The sequence below is a fragment of the Zalophus californianus genome, chromosome 1 (genome assembly GCF_009762305.2).
Source record: "Zalophus californianus isolate mZalCal1 chromosome 1, mZalCal1.pri.v2, whole genome shotgun sequence".
NCBI classification, from domain to species: Eukaryota; Metazoa; Chordata; class Mammalia; order Carnivora; family Otariidae; genus Zalophus; species Zalophus californianus.
In genome coordinates, this window is record NC_045595.1 from 162,647,998 (window position 1) to 162,664,574 (window position 16,577).

Sequence of the window (16,577 nt, forward strand, 5' to 3'; positions counted from 1 at the left end):
GGGAGTTAGGAGACAGGTTTCGCTATGCTAATACCACCTCTGTGACCTTGGACAATTGGCTTCTTCTCCCTGGTTTCATTTTCTGTAAAAGGAAAGAGTTAATATAAATTATATCTGAGGTCTCTTGTACCGTTGTAATTTTATGAACTGATACCCAAAAGAAATAAGCCAGCAGCAAAAAAGCAATCTAACATGGACAACTCTGTTGTTTACTCAGAATTGCAAGTAATTCCTTCTATGGAACTATTTAAGATATGCTTTGCCAAAGTAACTAGTAAATATGAACAGGACCAGCAAAAGATTTGTAGGGAAAAAAGTTACAGGCATTTCAAATGTGAATCTTGATCTAGAGAATTTATAGAGTATTAGGATTATGGAGATTCATGCTCAGGACAGGACAATTTATAATACCATGCATGGAAGCAATTAATACCTATGACATGACCCTAAACAGCATAAATGATTTACCTTGATCAGCAGTGTTCTAAGTTTAAAGGATACGCGCACGCGCGCGCGTGCGCACACACACACACACACACACACACACACACGAGAAAAGAATTTGTTTTAAATATGAACCCACAATATACTGGTTACTAACACAACAGTCTTCAAATTCAGGTGGGCAAACTCCCGGAAGTACATGAAAGTTGCCAAAGGGTATGAAGAATATGCAGGCACAAAGATGGTAAATCAATTTCCAGATCAACGTTTCTGAGCACGTTTTCCTAGAACTGATGTGCTAAGAATGTCCTAGAGAGTAGGTTCCCCTTTCCCACCTTCCCTTTCTCAATCCCCCTACTCCGGCTCTACAAAAATCAAGGCACATAGCTCATCCATCACAAATCTCATGCTGAGGTAGGAAAAACCTCTGGGCAGGACACGGGGGATACTGAAAAATACTGGTGGTGAAAAAGTATATGGCCCTAGTCACTCCTTTGACAACTCAGGTGGCTTTGCCAATTCTTTGCTTGGAATAAACTTGGAGCAGGACCTAATTTGGTTGTCAGCTGAGAAATCATTAAACATAATTTTAGGGAGCCTGGTGGCTCAGTCGTTAAGCGTCTGCCTTCGGCTCAGGTCATGGTCCCAGGGTCCTGGGCTCCCTGCTTGGCAGGAAGCCTGCTTCTCCCTCTCCCACTCCCCCTGCTTGTGTTCCCTCTCTCGCTGTGTCTCTCTCTGTCAAATAAATAAATAAATGAAATATTTAAAAAAAAACATAATTTTAAATGATGGGTCTGAGATTTTTTAAAAAGAACCCGTAAGTTCAAAGAATTAAGTGACTTGCTACATTCATGCTCTCATCTTCTTCAACTTATTTATGTAAACAAAATTTCACAGCACATACATTAATAAAGTAATGAAAAACATACTAAACTCTCTCTGAAATGAAAAATCTCACCCACTGATACATGAATAGAAAGAAAAGCACCAATAACGCATTTAGAGATAAATTTCCAATAAGACTGTATTTTTCTATTATTATTTATCAAAATTTGTAATTCACACGTTATTTTGATCAACTGTGTACTAGAAACCACAGTAATGATAACTTTTTAAAAAAAAATCACTTAGAGGCTTATCATAACAGTAAGAAGTATGATAACGAGGTCAAAAATAGATTTTTAAGCATAATAATACATAAGGATAAAAATTTAGTGAGGAAAAAATTTAGTGAGAAAAGTGTAGTAACAAAGACCTCAAGGAGAAAAATTAACACTCTAAAATTTCAGACTATTAAAGAGTAGTTTGTAAATAGATAGTGGTAGTTTTATATAGCTATGGAGTTTGATACAAAGAAACATGTTTAAGAAGGATAGAACAATTTTATTAAGAAACTTCAATATTGGGATGCCTGGGTGGCGTAACTGGTTAAGTGTCCCACTCTTGGTTTTGGCTCAGGTCCTGATCTCAGGGTCATTAAGATCCAGGCCCACATTGGGCTCGTGCTCAGTGGGGAGTCTACTTAAGACTCTCTCTCCCTCTCCCACTCCACCCTACACCCCTCACTCTCTATCAAAATATATAAATCTTTTTTTTTAAGATTTTATTTATTAGACAGAGAGAGACACAGTGAGAGAGGGAACACAAGCAGGGGGAGGGGGAGAGGGAGAGGGAGAAGCAGGCTCTCCGCTGAGCAGGGAGCCCGATGTGGGGCTCGATCCCAGGACCCTGGGATCATGACCTGAGCCGAAGGCAGACGCTTAACGACTAAGCCACCCAGGCTCCCCTAAAATAAATAAATCTTAAAAAATTTTCAATACTTACAATAACAACTATTTTAGCATTAGCAAATGATTTAAACTTATGACAAAAAATTTAAATGTCAATGAAGAAATACATGAAGAAATCCAGTTTTCAAAATTCTTACTGGAGCAAATGTTTAAAGACCATTACACTGGTCACCCTTCTTTCATTCCAAAGCACCTGTCAAGGTGCTACAGAGTTAAGAAGTTAAGTTAACACTACAGTTAAAGAAGAAGAGGAGGAGAAGGAGGAGAGGAGGGAAAATCTAGAACCTCAGGAAATGAGGCATTTTGAGCAACTAGGCTTCCCAGTTACCCACGGTTCTTCTTTTAGTACCACAACAGTTTTGTCTCCTAATTTTCAACTACTATAAATGAAAATCTTCTCAAAATGGGGAACTCATTCTTATCTTCTTAGACCACACCAAACTTTCACCTTTTATTAGTGTTTCTCACACAATTTTCATTAACCCTGCTGAGTGTTCATACAATGCCCGAGACCTATGATGCTGCTTCCGTGTGGCTCCCTGGATTCCTGCCAGCAAACTGGGGGCTGTGGGTTCAATTCCTGACCCACGGATCACAAACCGGCAGCCTATAAGCTGAGGTATTGAAACTCCCTGAGCTCCAACTTTCTTCCCTCTAAAAAGAGGTTACTCTCATCTTCCTAAACTACCTCACAAAATTGAGACAAGTTCACAGACATGAACATGCTTTACTTAAAGAAAAGGGATGTTTTTCCCTTTTGGTCAGGCTCCTCCTATCACTTCTCACCACTAAGTGTCTCTGTGAAGCTCCCCTTTCCATCCTAATTGCTAGGAGGTGTGGAAATCAGCAAAAAGCTAACTAGATCTGTTTAATTCTGATAAAAACTATTGAAGCCAAGAAGGTATGTCTTTAATAAAATACCTCAAGTTTGTGATTTTATTTTGAGAGGTCAGTTAGGTTCTGGATCATTAACATGGCTGGATGTCTGAATAATGCACACGGAGATTTAACTCTATTGTATATGCTCCAAAACCTCAGTCCGCACTGGTGTAACATCAGTGTCACTGAAGGGTGAGACCTAATATTCTTAGTTGTGACCCCCATTCATTTTGGTATCAAACCCATCCCACTCCCAATTACCAACACACAGGTGCATGTTACTTTTACTAATTATCTACTCACTAAATGTTTTTGCTTGTTATGGTACTTGGTCCAAAGCTTCAGTCTCCAAGGTACTACTCCATCTAGTGCCCTAGAACTTTAGGTTCATCTCCAGAAGCGCAAAGTAAACTTCTCACTTTCAAAAGCAGCCAACAAAATTCAAATAACATCAAAGGGAAGATAAGGTTTCAAAAAGTTAACTGATACTACCTGTTCTATTTAAAAGGTCCATATGGTAGGCTAGGCACCTTATTCCATGAATTATTATGTTCTTACTATTATTATAGTCTCACTTGACCCTGAATCTGAGCCTCAAAATATTTAAGTGACTTGCTCAAGGTCACAAAAGCAGGCAAGAAAGCCAGAACTAGAACTCAATCCTGCAGATGATGGTCCAGCAAAGTTCCCTCGGACATGTACACACCCCACTGAAAGTGCTGGTATAATCAACAGAAGGTGTAGTGAGAAGCTGTGGCAGGATCCCCACCCTATCCTGTGATTCTCACGGGGCATAAGGTTTGGGGGGGGGGGGGGGCAGGCTTTCTGGAATCATGCAGATCTGAGCTTGAATCCAGACCATGTTATTTAACTTTTCCAAGACTCAATTTCCTCATCTGTAAAAGATAATCACAGGACCTATAAGGTTGGTGTGGGCATTAAAAGAGATAGTGTCCTGGGGTGCCTGGTGCTCAGTTGGTCAAGCGGCCGGCAGACTCTTGATTTCAGTTTAGGTCATGATCTCAGGATCCTGGGATCAAGTCCCCTGTTGGGCTCCCTGCTTAGTGGGGAGTCTGCTTCAGGATTCTCTCTCTCCCTCTGCCCCTCCCCACCCCCTGTCTCTCTCTCTCTCTCTCTCTGAAATAAATAAATCTTTAAAATAAATAAATAAGATAGTGTCCTTAGCACTGCACCAGTTATAACCTTGCATTTACTAAATAATAACTAACATTTTTGAGCTCCTATGGTTTGACATGTCTTGATTCATCTAATTCTCCCCAATAATCTTATGGCATTATAGATGCTATGTTTTATCGATGAGGAAAGACTGTCCAAGAGAGCCTACGGTTCCAGAGCCAAGAAGTCAAAGCAGTGGCACTGAGGCTAAGCAGCCTGACTCCAGAGCTCACACTCAGAACTACTGTGCCCTGCCTCTCAGAGAACAATTATAATGAGGGCATGATGCCTTCATTCTCACCATCCCCATCTTCAACTCCATCATCAGCCTTCTCTGTAGTTAGCCTGGAGGGCCACCCTGGCAAGGAGACAATGAGCTGGGAATTTGACTGAGAATGACGGGAGTAAGGGCTGCAGGGAAGAAGCCAAAAAGGAAGACAGTCCCTGGAAGAGAATAATGTGCAGAATGGAGAAACTACATGGACGCCTGAAATTGGGAACATGAAAAACTATGGGCTACTAGATTGGGGCACTTAGCCTAAGAAAAACAAACTTACATTTATAAAATGTTATCAGGTGCCTAAAGGAATACTAAGAAGAAAAATGGCAAAAACAGTGGCCTGTGATAGAAATCTGGGGTCTACTCCCGATCTATTTAATAACTGTTATCTGACCCTAGGGGAAAACGTGATGATTTTAAACAATTCTCACTGATGACCTGATACAGGCACAATGAAAAGCATTTACCTCTGAAAGTATCCGAGCCCAGCAAAATGTCCCTTTCAACTACTAAACTGCAACTCTATTCCTTTGGCAAATCCTAAATGATATGCTCATGCAATGTTACCTCTGAGTTCCTTTGGGTAACTGTTTTGGTCTTTGAATCCACATTATTCTCCTCTATGGCTACTGTCTAAATCCAAAGTCTGTTTTTTGTGTTTTGTTTTGTTTTTTCACTTAAAAGAACTGGAAAAAAATTAGTCCGTTTCCTTTATCCTATTTTGAGAATACATATCACTGGTAGAGTCCTGATGGCTCTCATTTTGAACACAGACCTGGTTTCCCCATTACCCTGTAAGATCCCACAGAAGAGAATCCTTGTTTTTGTTCATCTTTACATCCCCATCCCCCAGCACCTAGTACATTATGTTGTACCCGATAAATATTAAAAGATTGGTTGGAAGTTTTCAAGCCTGTTTTCCAACTCCTTCAAGGTTTCTTTTGCCACTGAACTCCAGGAACCCCTCTGTTTAGATAGTGATCATCTTACATCACCAAAATGGATTAGGATTTAGTGGATTTATGATGACTTCTCTGGTAATTGGTAGGGAAAATAAGAAGGGAACACCCTTGAGTTTATGTTTCAGGATCCATTTTGCTGAACCTATGCCCAGCATTCAGTTTTCAGACAAAAGATAGGCCTCAGGGTCATAATCACTTAAAATTTATTGACCAGCTGAAGGGGCTTTGTTAATCCCATAATATCCAGCACAAGGTCAGTGTCAGATAAACACTTTTATATTGGTTGATTAATTGACCGCTGCTATTAGAACTGCCACAGGCCAAATGCAGACTATACTTGAAGTACCACTGACCAACAAGCACATTAAAAGATTTAACAAAACACCAGTTAGTCTCTAAGATAAGTAGCTGTACAGAAATGTAAAATTATAATATAGTCAGACAATTAAAAAAATCCCCCAAATACCATACTTCTACTTTTTTCCATATAAAGAAGGTCTTTGAAAAATGTAAGGTTAAAAGAACACAAAAAAGAAAACAAAACATTCTCCCATTAACTAAATGGTACAATCTAACAGAAACTGTTGGCCCTTAAGGTATGTGATGAGGGAGAGAAATTCAGGAGCAATGATCATCCAGTATTCCTGAAATTTGCCAAATCTGATTACTATTTTGATAAATCTAAACATACCTATTTGAAGACCTTACCTGAAGGCTCCCGAAAATTGCAACACATGCCCCTTTTATTAATAAAACCTGAGCTCATGTGCACTGGTAAACACAGCAAAATAATAAGGAAATAAACTTTAAAACTTCAGGTTGTTGCATAGATCTATTTTGAAATGTTTCAAATTTCCCTAAGATTTCCTAGCATTATTAGACACCAAGAGACATTAAGATTGAGCATTCTGTTCAATGCTAAGGCTGCTATTACACTGAAAACTGGTTTAAGACGTTTTTAAAAATCAGCAATCTCATAAAGAACACCTGGTTATCTTAGTATTTTTTTAAACCCAAAACATCTTAAGAAAAAAAACATAAGGAATTATAAATAGATTACATTTTGCAAGCTGATAGGCTTACAAATTTTCCTCAAATATCAAAGTCATACTAAACTGGGAGACTATTAACTTATTAATTTCTTGATGGGATTAATCTCTTCAATATAAAGCCACAGTCATAGCCACCTACAAGTTATACATATAATGCAAAAAAAAAAATTGAAGTACCACAATGATTATAAAGGTTAAAACAGCATAAATTATCTAGCAAGTTACAGTTTCTCCTCACCACATACAAATATTTTCCTTTTACTTTTGTGAAAGACATTTCAATTACCTACAGTCAAGTACTCTGTCTCAAGGAAGGATTTCTATTAGTATTAAGACCTTTTAAAATAAATAGAGTAGGGTGCCTGGGTGGCTCAGTTGTTAAGCGTCTGCCTTCGGCTCAGATCATGATCCCAGAGTCCTGGGACTGAGTCCCGCATCGGGCTCCCTGCTCGGCAGGAAGCCTGCTTCTCCCTCTCCCACTCTCCCTGCTTGTGTTCCTGCTCTCACTATCTCTCTCTCTGTCAAATAAATAAGATCTTTAAAAAATATACAATAAAATAAAATAGAGTATTATCAAGTATAAAATTTCAGTACTCCTTTTTTAACTGCGTACCATTACTGAGAGTTGTAACATTTGTTAATTTTTATAGTTCCTTACAAATAAATAAATCATATTTTGGTAGAAATATGTTCTATCAAATCAGATTACATATCACTTACCTGTGTGTTCCTTTTAATCTGACAACTTTCCCCCTAAAAAAGGTTTATTTCTCCTATACTCTAACACCTCTCTAGCTCTAAGAGGTTCCCTATTTGAAAGTCATCATCTGTCAATGCAGTAAGTCACAATTCAGTAAGTCACTTCTAAGGGGCACAGATGGCTCTATAATACACTAACAATTTTTACTGATGAAAATTTAGCAAACATATTTTACAATATATTTTCACTTCAGAGAAAACTACTGAGATAAATATTATTTCCATTTCATGGAAACAGACCCTAAGATCCAGAGAGGTCAAGCATCTCATCTACGTAACGAGCTGAAAAGTCAAGCCTTGAACTAGGTTTTCTTATTTGAAATCAGGTTCTTTTAGCATATACTGGAGAGTTTAGAAATGTATTTGTTCATCAATACAGTATAAAATTTATGGGAGGGGGCACCTGGGTGGCTCAGGTCATGATCCCAGGGTCCTGGGATGGAGCCCGGAGTCAGGCTCCCTGCTCAGCGGGGAGTCTGCTTTTCCCTCTCCCTCTCTCCATGTTCATGCTCTCTCTCTCTCTCTCTCAAATAAATAAAATCTTTAAAAAAAATTGTTTTTAATTTAAAATTTATGGGAGAGGAGGAATTCTACATGCTTCTAAAAGGCCTCCTCCCCCTCCTACTCACCTTGAGCACCTGATTGTTTCTGCATCTTAAACCAAATCTTTTTAAGCCTTTTATTGGACTTGCAGAGTTCCCTGAATTCTCTAACCATTGTTCTGATCCCTTTTACTCTTTCACTATTTTTCTAACTTTCTTCACTGTCCTATGAAAAATGAAGACCATCAAGAGGCTCAATGGAAAATTATCTAAGTTCACTTTTTTCTTTAGATGGGTGCTGTAGTTAAAAAAAAAAAAAGGCTTCTTTTAGAATATGCAAACACCAGAGAAGAAGGAATGTATACCTTAAAAGTTAACGATATGATTCTATCCTTAATCTATAATTCTGTCCTTAAGACTATGGGAAAAAAAAAAAATCTCTCCAGAAAGGCATTAACCTTTAGGAAATTGGTCAATTCCCAAGAGTGGATAATGCCTGGAAACTGGAGGCATTATGGGTTGTGTTAAGGAGGCAAGGTCATGAAAGGTCAGGAACGAAGTTTCCGGTAATACTAGGACAGGCAAAGCTGTGACTTCTGTTTGGGACCACACACAAGCTGTGTTGTTACTGAGAAGTGGAAACCCTCATCTCATACTATCTTCCAAACCCAAGTCCTGGTCACAGGCCCAATGGAGGAGCTTTTGATGATGGAGTAAATAACAAGTAAACAAGGTCTCAGAAGTGAGAGGGAGAAACAAGCAGCCCTATATGAAGAGAGGGAGTCACCTGTGTAGGCAGGAGGTGCTCTGGATGGAGCTTACACTTTAAAGTCACTTAAAGAAATAAAAGAGAAACTGGTAAAATAAGAGGGGTGAACATTTAGAAAACCGAAGTAAAACAGATACATATATATAAACATTGTACAAATAATTTTATGCTTAACCATATTACAAAGCATATAACTAATTACCTGATTTATAAATCTTCATGCTTAAATGTGGTACAACACACTGGTCCCACAGAACGGTTACTTATGAAAATACATTCAAGTGTTTACAAAGGTCCACTTCAAGGAAATACTTCATATTTGAAACGGTAAAACTCTAGATTGCACTCTGTATCTATAAACTCTATATGATATGTGAAGCTATACAGTCCTGGGAAAATGATGGAAAGCACCAAAACAAAGGCATGAAAGAACGAATCAAAATTCACGGAACATGATGCAAAATCTCTAGCCAAACTGTGGAAATCACCCTTTTAAAACAAATTTTGTTTTGTAAATATATCTGAGTGCCTTTTCTGTGATTATGAAGGCCAAGACACTCAAAACAGGCATAGAGCAATACTGAAGTATTTCTGTACTTGAGCAATCGTCAGATTCGACTGCCTTCCTAGATATCTTCCCAGAGAAAATGAAGAGCACAATTGCACTTCTAAAACTTTGAACTGCTATGGGGCACTGTTCAAAACCCAACTCCACACGGGCTTTCCTACTTCCTCTGGCAGAACTTCCTGAAACAGTTCCAAGAATCATTTGATCGCTTAAACCAGTGCTGATGAGTTGGAAGCAGCTGGAGTACATGAATCAGTGATCACTTCTCTGTTGTATTTTTGTTTTCAGATAAATATCTGGAGAACCAAGTAACTTGATAAAGAAGGCTCTCTGGAAGCAAGGGAAAGGTCACTGAATTAGGAGGCGGAAAACCTGGAGAATTCCAGGTTCTGTTCAGTTCAGTTCTGAATTAGAATTAAACAGCTTCAAATGTTCTTTATTTTCTTCTATCTAATAGCTTTGTTTTATCGGTTCTTTTTATAAGCTTTTGGAGGGTAAGAAGCCAAGTGCATCTCTTTATCTTCTGAGAGTACAACAAGATAATTTGTCAAATAGTAGATGTTCAAAGATATATACTCATTGAGTATAATAAGCTCAAATAAAATGTTTTCCTCACGAAATTTTAAAAATAAGAGAAAGAGGTTAAAATGACGTCTAAAGGTTCTAAGTGGATATGTCAAAAAGGCCAAATGGAAGTTTCGTGGGGCAGGGAAAATGGGTGTAACACACTATCACTAACTCAGACAACACAGATGTCCTTTGTAAACATCATTCATTTCTTACCTAATATAGGAGCTTTTAACTTCTCACATTCATGAATGCTCACGAGTAGCCTATATACGTGATTTTTAAATTAAAATAAATATCACCTATAATCACACTATGGACATGTTTGACATCCAGTATTTTTTTTTGTAACCCCAAAGCCTGGCACATAAATAGGTACTCTGCCTTTAGATCATTCTATATGTTCGATTCTTACCCCATTCTTTTTTACTCACATATGTTAGTTCTAGGAAAAACAACGTAAGCATTTCCTCATGTTATGAAAAATACTGATGAACAGGGGAGGGGCGCCTGGGTGGCTCAGTTGTTAAGTGTCTGCCTTTGGCTCGGGTCATGATCCCAGGGTCCTGGGTTCGAGCCCCGCATTGGGCTCCCTTGCTCTGCGGGAAGCCTGCTTCTCCCTCTCCCACTCCCCTCGCTTATGTTCCCTCTCTTGCTGTCTGTCAAATAAATAAATAAAATCTTTAAAAATACATATATTGATGAACAACAAAAAAATACTGATGAGCATATTCTTAATGGCTGAATTATTTTTTTTTTACTGGAATAGGGAAACTCAGGCACAGAGAAATTAAGCATCTTGAACAAAGTTACCCAGTTTACAGGTGGTAAACTAGGATTTTTAACCTGAAATGTGTGATTCCATGCTAGTAACCAAACTGCTTCTTTAGTGCACATGCCGTCCACCTCTCATTCTACCAGATTAGCTCCTGGCTTCTCTCCAACGTGAAATGGCTGCTCAATCCAGGCTGGATTCCTTACTAACCCTACTGTCTACCCTTCTGTCCCCTACCACCATGGCTCCAGGCCCCAATCCTTACTTTGTGACCATGTTGTTCATACAGCTCCCTCTGGCCGTCAGTCACTTGCTCCTTTCTTCACCTATTCAAAATCTGACCATCTTTTAGGATCTGGTTCATATCCCTGCCCCTCCATAAAGTCTTATTAAACAATCAAAACATTCATTCATTCATTCAATTTATTCAATAGTTGCTTAATACCTACTGTATACCAGGAACTGCTTTGAGCAATGGGAAAAAAGAACAAAATAGATAAGGCTCCTACTCTCCTTGGAAGAAAAGAAGGTAAGCAAAAAGATAATAATAATTTGGCAGTGAGATATATTATTAAAACAAGGTGTTTTCTGTACTATTTCTGGTTGGCTTTCTGCCAACTTGCTGTAAAACTATGAATTACTAAAGGCAAGGATTCTGTTTTGTGTCTAAAACCAGGCATATAATAGGTACTTCAGTGATGAGTAAATTAATATGTGTATAAATGAAGAGGACAGAAGAATGGATGAAATGATAAATGGACAGAAGGATGAATGAACAGGGCGCCTGGGCAGCTCAGATGGTTAAGCCTCCGCCTTCGGCTCAGGTCATGATCCCAGGGTCCTGGAATGGAGCCCCACATCGGGCTCCCTGCTTGGAGGGGCGACTGCTGCTCCCTCTCCCTCTGCTGCTCCCCCTGCTTGTGCTCTCTTCTCTCTCTCTCTCTCTCTCTCTCTCTCTCTCTCTCTCTCTCGGTCAAAGAAATAAAATTTAAAAAAAAAAAGGATGAATGAATAAATGAATGAAAAACTGCCTCAAACTGGTTCTGAGATAGAACCATTTTCTCTCCAAGTTTTGCTTTCCCCAACTAAGTTGTTCCCCCTACTAGTCTGAGGCTCAACAGCCTACAGCCTGCAAATCTGTGTTGGTGTGGCCTGCCCAGTGAAGATGAAAATGAATCTGAGTGACTTCAGAGCAGGCGTCTGCAGTTAAGGCATGATCCCCACTATCTCCTATCCACTTACCCAATGCCCAGTTCCCACAGTCATGCTCTCTGCCTGGCTCCAGCAAGCATCTGCCTCCATATAATTTCTCCTTTAGGACAAGGTCTCAACACTTAATAACTAACAGCAGGCAGCAACCTGAAAAACTTTGTAACATATTCTTTACTACTTCTTTAGGAATTCTGACAATAGCAATTTCTAGTCCAGATTATCTAAAGTACAAGAAGAGCCAAATCATTCCAATTTGTGTGACTAAATTTCCAAAAGCTTACCAAAACTAAGTTCATTTATCTGTAAAAAAAAAAAAAAAGAAAAAAAAAATTTTCAAAACATTCAGAGGAAGTGGTGGAATATATTTTTAAATAAAGCAAGATAAAATGGCAAAGCCCTCAACAGTGTGAAATCACCTGCTTATATCACTGGACACAATAATCACAAGCCATAATCAAGGACACCGTTTCTCAAACTTACTTAGCCTTGACAACAAAAAGAAATCCACAGACAACACTGTGAACTGCAGTCTAAGGAATATGGTCTTAATAGCTAAAAAATTCACTGTAGGTGCACATTTAATTGTCAACAGTATCATAAACAGAAATGCAAACTTTGAGATAAAAATCCAATAGTAATTTCAGTTATAAGTTAACTAATCAGACCACCTAGAAAATACACTATTTCTTTCACATTTATCATCTAAGTAAAACATAAAAAAAATTTTAATGCTCATTAAGAACTAGCTAACACCTGAGGCTATGTCTACTACTTGGCTCAAGTTTAAGAAACCAGATCTAAAAAAAAACACAATGAAGAGTTATCGCTCAAGAAATGAATTCATGGGGGCGCCTGGGTGGCTCAGTCGATAAGCATCTGCCTTCGGCTCAGGTCATGATCCCAGGGTCCTGGGATCGAGCCCCACATCGGGCTCCCTGCTCGGCCGGAAGCCTGCTTCTCCCTCTCCCACCCCCCCCCTTGTGTTCCCTCTCTCACTGTGTCTCTCTCTGTCAAATAAATAAATAAAATCTTAAAAAAAAAAAAAAGAATTCATGTGTATTTATGGGCAGATATATATGTACAACAGACTGAATATTTTAAATCAAAGTTCATTCCTGATTAATATTCAAATGCTAATGACTCTTAAAACTTAAAAATTTTACATTTCTCTGCCTATAACCTAAATTCTCTGATGGACAAATAATTAATAATATATAAATAAGCTCTTTAAAATAGATTACTGATATTTAAGAGAACCATGTGGATGAATCATCTTGGCCAAATAATTACCCTCTATTTATTTATTATTAACATTTCTGATTCTACATTCTACATTCCTTAAAAAGAGAACATTTGTTTAACATTAAAGGTATAAGAAAGAGCATCAGAAAATATACCTGCAATTTGATCTTTTATTGCTCTTTCACGAAAATGTCCAAAACTTTTAAGTAAAGTGTGAATCTGACCAATAAGAGTAATTATAGATTGAAATCTGAAGGTTCTGGAACTGCTTAGTTTAGGGGTTACTGACCTCTTTGCAGTAAATACAGTATAACCAAGCATCTTGTTCTCTCGTATCCTCCTACTGTGCTTTAATAACATAATTAAAATAAATTCACTTTTTAGTTTTCCAGAACTGCTCATATATATATATATATATATATATATATATATATATATATATATATATATAAAATATAGGTTTCTTATTGTGGAAATATTATTATTTCAAGTGGCTCATGCCAATTTAGCATCATTAAAATTTATAAATTTTGATAAAACATTTTCTAATGAAAACAAAGACCCACAGAAAAATAAACAGTCATATTTTTGTAGTACTGAGTTAACTAAAAGAACCATAAATGGAAAGAAAGGCTTCTTATAAACATCAGAATTATCAAAAATATAGTAATTTAAAGACTTTTTAATTGTATTTGCTGTCACATATGCAGTATGGGTCTTTTGAGAAGCTATTTTTTTCCACTTTGAAATACAGATATTTCCTTTTTATCTTAGCATAATCAGCTCCCAATTCCATCTCCAGGTACTATGCTGACTCTCTTTTCCTCCTTTCCAAGTGAAACTTTTCGAAAAATTTGCCAACAGCCAACTATCACCTTTTTCTCCCTTCTTACCTGCCCCTAATCCACTGCTGTATGGCAGCTCTCACACCCTCCATTTTTCAAAAATGACTTCCTGTAAGACAACCAATGGCCTATGGACTGTTAAAAGCAGCAGTGGGTTCACATCCATACCTTACTGTTTCCTCCACTTGGGATTACTGACTTGACATTCTCTTGGTTTCCCTCCTGCCTCCTGGCCTGTCCTCACTCAGCTCCTGTAGGAGTTCATGCCACTCCATCTGCCCACTTACAGGCCTTGTTGCTATACTCTCTCCCGCATTTTTGTTTCCTAAAAGCCTACTAATTCAGATTTCAATTGAAACATCACTTCCTCAAAGAAGCCGGCCCTGCTCCTAAAGATTTGGTCAGCTCCTCACTTAGAGTATTTCTTTTACTACCCAACCCATTCTTCTGCTTTTAAGCATTTATGAAACTTTGAATTAAAATAATGCATAAGTAATTATTTGACATCAACTGTCTTCAGTAGAATGTAAGGTTAAGGGGCTGTGCTCTCTGGTATCCACCACGTAGCATTCTATACATGAACATTTGAAGGAGGAAATGAAGAAACGGGAGAAAGGAAGGCAGGGAGGAAGGGAAAAATGTGTTTTGATAATTGACAAATTGAGAACTATTAACTTTGATTCTATAAGGTATGTAAAACTAAAGAAAAAAATAGTAATCACTTCAATAATTTGATTCAGATATTAAAAACAAACTGCAAAATTAGCTGAAGTTCAGAATTAATTATATTTGAGATACTATATGTAAGTTAAAAGTACAATTCACCCCAAAAATTGAAATGACTAGCATGTTTGTAAAAAACAAAAAAGACTTAAAAAAAAAAAAAAAAAAAGATAGTTCCAGAAATCAAAACTCAAAGACTGTTTTGCAGAACCATTAATCTACTCAGGCTCAGCAGAAATCAGGTTATAATGAAGAAAAGCATTAACATATTACTATTATTTTTAAAACATGAATTAACATTTTAAAACTATTCTCAGTGACTCAGTTTGCTCTTAAAAGTAATAAATAAAGCATTAATTACTCCAAAAATCTAGTATCCTGCACTGTTGGTGCAAATCATTCATTTATGCTGTTTCCTTATTCATAAAATAAGCAGTTGAGTTGCTGTTAGGTATCTGTGAGGTTCATGCCTCAGAGTTACACCAAGAAACCTAGCAGAGTAACTAACATCCAAGTCAATCAGAGACTCTACTTCTGAGATTATTCAAAATACAAAAGATCATAGGCTTAAGAAATCAGAGAAAGTCCTCTGAACAACGAAGATTTGTTTTATTAATACCCAACAAGTTCCATACTTAAAGGCAGGCCTTTCAACTTCACCACATGTTGATTTTTATTTTGATCATTGTTGCGATATGGTTCATTATCTTAGCAGAATCATATAACTGGGCTGCTAACAGTCTCGAGAAGAGTCAAAAAGGAAACAGGATAAAAATGGGGGAATAGGGGAAAAAAAAAAAGATTAAAAGCACAGATCATTCTCTAAAGAACAGCAACACAGAGCATTTATAGTGTGGTAAAGAGCACTACATATCTCCATAACACATACCTACACCATTCCATTAATCCTAACAGCAATAACAGTGATTTTGAAATACCAAAGAAAGTAAAATTATGTTTATTAAATTCTGTTTAGCAAGGCAGGGAAATTATCATCGTCAAAAGTTTAACATTTAAACTTAAACTTTCAAAGAGTTAAAAACTATTAAAAACAAAAGATTCTAGCACTTAAACTTGCAATCATTACATTTTAACTGGCATTACAGTGCCAGTGACAGAACATTAGCACATTACCTTATTATTTACATGCCAATGGCTTTAAAGTAGAAAATACTAGTAAGACGGTAATACTTATAGTAATAATACTAGTAAGACATTAGTAAGTAAAGAACCATTCACTCACGATTAAAAACAAAAAACAGAGAAAGTCCTCTCCTTTGTTGAAATTCATGTCTGGAAGCTGTCCTAAAATTAGTATTAATTGTCTGGCATTTGGGTGGCTGTGGGTTTTTAAAGATGGCTACTTAACTGACAGGCTAAAACAACTTTTCAATCACAAAGACATAACTTCAATTATTTTATTAAAAAATCAATACTTTAATAAAAAACAACTTAATTTTATAAACATTGTCTGGACACCTGGATGAAACTAAATACAATGTGACTTAGAAACAGAAGAGATGGGTAAAGGTGGTCCAAAGATACAAACTTCCCAGGGGACAGAAAAATATTGTGTAAAAAAGTTCCTAGGAGCACCTGGGTGGCTCAGTCGTTAAACGTCTGCCTTCGGCTGGGGTCATGATCCCAGTGTCCTGGAATCGAGCCCCGCAGGGTACTCCCTGCTCAGCAGACAGCCTGCTTCTCCTCTCCCTCTCTTGCTCCCCCTGCTTGTATGCATGCTTGCTTGCTCACTCACTCTCTCTCTTCACTCTCTGATAAATAAATTCTTAAAAAAAAAAAAAGATTTCTATATAGGGGCACCTGGGTAGCTCAGTCTGTTAAGCGTCTGCCTTTGGCTCAGGTCGTGATCCCAGGGTCTTGGGATGGAGCCCCACATCGGGCTCCCTGCTCAGTGGGGAGCCTGCTTCTCCCTCTACCTCTCTCCCAGCTTGTGTTCTCTTTCTCTCAAATAAATAATCTTAAAAAAAAAAA

General features: G+C 37.7%; 1 protein-coding gene across 8 annotated transcripts in view; it reads right to left on the reverse strand.

The window, feature by feature from the left end:
• The window catches only part of BBX (BBX high mobility group box domain containing), a 274,404-nt gene that overhangs the window by 201,798 nt on the left and 56,029 nt on the right, over positions 1–16,577 (reverse strand). The window lies entirely within an intron of this gene.